The 2,500-nt window shown below is 45.2% G+C and overlaps 1 protein-coding gene across 2 annotated transcripts in view; it reads right to left on the minus strand.

The window, feature by feature from the left end:
* The window catches only part of LOC128692652 (uncharacterized), a 140,351-nt gene that overhangs the window by 24,871 nt on the left and 112,980 nt on the right, over window positions 1-2,500 (minus strand). The gene's annotated exons all lie outside the window — the stretch shown is intronic.

A 2,500-nucleotide genomic window follows, 5' to 3' on the forward strand; every position in this document is an offset into this window, starting at 1 on the left:
TTAAGAGAGAGAGAGAGAGAGAGACAGACAGACAGAGGGCAGAGACAGAGAGAGAGAGAGAGAGAGAGAGAGAGAGAGAGACAGACAGACAGACAGACAGACAGACAGAGAAGAGAGAGAGACAGACAGAGAGAGAGAGACAGAGAGACAGACAGAGAGAAGAGAGAGAGACAGAGAGAGACAGAGAGGGCAGAGAAGCAGACGGGCAGACAGACAGACAGAGAGAGGCAGGGCAGAGAGAGACAGATGGTGGTGAGAGACAGGAGACAGAGACATTAATGAGAGAGACAGGGCAGGAGACAGTTAGACAGGGCAGAGAGACAGAGACAGTTATTACAAAATTTTCTTTGTTATATTTATTTCGTATTTCGACTTTTATTTTTTTGTCTAAGAACTAAGACTTTTGATTCTTTTTCTTTCTTTGAAAGATCGAAACGTCGAAGGCTTCAGTTCAGACAGCGATTGAGGTCGAAACACCGTCATCGTGATGGAAACGTCGACTGCGAGGCTCGAAACGTCGACTGCGAGGCTCGAAACTTCGACTGCGAGGCTCGAAACTTCGACTGCGAGGCTCGAAACGTCGACTGCGAGGCTCGAAACGTCGACTGCGAGGCTCCGAAAGGCACCGACTGCGGGCTCGAGCGACTGCGGGCTCAGGCGTCGACTGCGGAGCTCGAAACGTCGACTGCGAGGCTCGGGGGCACCATTGCGGAGCTCGAAACGTCGACTGCAGGCTCAGACTTCGACTGCGAGGCTCGAAACGTCGACTGCGAGGCTCAGAGCACGTCGACTGCGAGGCTCGAAAAATAGTCAAGTTCGACTCTAATATTACCTGCATCTCAGCATTTCCAGAATTTCGAAAGTGATTTCCTCCCAGAAACGTGAGCATCGCAGTCAAAACATCGCTGACTCATACTAAACATAAACATCATGATCAAAACATCGCTGACTCGCACCTAAACATCAAACATCGCAGTCGAAACATCGCTGACTCGCACCTAAACATCGAGCATCGCCAGTCAAAGAAGCATCAGTGACTCGCACCTAAACATCGAACATCATAATGATCAAACATCGTGACTCGCACCTAAACATCGAACATCGCAGTCAAACATCGCTGACTCGCACCTAAACATCGAACATCGCAGTCGAAACATCGCTGACTAGCACCTAAACATCCGAACATCATGATCGAAACATCTTGACTCGCACCTAAACATCATGACAAATAAAACAATAAAACAGAAACATAAACACAGGTAAAGATGATGTCTTTGTCTAAGTCAGGCCGACACGCCGCCTCCAACTCGCCAGCCACTGTAGCACCCTACAGGCTTAGCGCTCCCCACCAAATACAGCCGCAATAAGCACGCGTGATTGCACTTAATGTGGGGAATCGTTGTTGTATATTAGCATTGGGGAAAATATTTTTATTAGTAGGTTTGTGTTTGAGACTGGCCTGCTAGCATGGGCCAGAAGGCCTGCCATGATGCTCCACCCTTTATGTTCTCGTGTAAACCGCTAAAGGGCTGAATAGAGCATCAAACATAAATTATATATATATATATATATATATATATATATATATATATATATATATATATATATATATATATATATATATATAAATTATCGGAGGTATTCATGAATTTTGAGATTCCTGTAGGTCTGAGGCGGCGTTTATCATGGCTGTGTTAATTCTTAAATGACTCTCAGACTGATTAATGCCGGACACCAAATTAATTTTTGGAAGTAACGTAGCTGGGTGTGGTGTGCGTCAGTGACGTAGCTGGGTGTGGTGTGCGTCAGTGACGTAGCTGGGTGTGGTGTGCGTCAGTGACGTAGCTGGGTGTGGTGTGCGTCAGTGACGTAGCTGGGTGTGGTGTGCGTCAGTGACGTAGCTGGGTGTGACGTGCGTCAGTGACGTAGCTGGGTGTGGTGTACGTCAGTGACGCGGGTCGTGTGTTGCCAAGTCAGGTGTAGCGCCAGTGTGCAAGTGTGCTGCCGCAATCAAGCTAAGCGTAAGCCTAAGTATCGAAATTGTGAATCAAGCGTGCAAGCAATAGAGTTATGAAGTGTTACGAAATCGATGAGCGCAACGCAACTACGATGGCATCTGCAATCAAGTGCATGCTGGACGCTTTTGTGCGTGTCAGCGGCATGCTGGGATGGTGTCAGCGCAGTAGTGCATGGCAATCGTAGTGTAGTATTAGCAATGTTGAAATAAAGAAGTAGTACAGCTAGTGTGGCGTGTGCCATCAATGTTATCTAAGCAATATTCTCACCTCAAAATTTTAGAAGCCAGAAGTTTTTACACTACTCTACTACTTTTAAGTAAATCTTTGCTTTTTGCAGAAAACACATTACTACAGTACTTTGCTACCTGCTACTTATTATATTGTGTGTGTATTGCTATAGTTATTATTATTATTATTATTGTGTGTGTTGTGTGTGTGTGTTGTTATTATTATTATTATTAGTATTTATTATTATTACTATT

This window comes from Cherax quadricarinatus, chromosome 30, assembly GCF_038502225.1.
Source record: "Cherax quadricarinatus isolate ZL_2023a chromosome 30, ASM3850222v1, whole genome shotgun sequence".
Taxonomy (NCBI): domain Eukaryota; kingdom Metazoa; phylum Arthropoda; class Malacostraca; order Decapoda; family Parastacidae; genus Cherax; species Cherax quadricarinatus.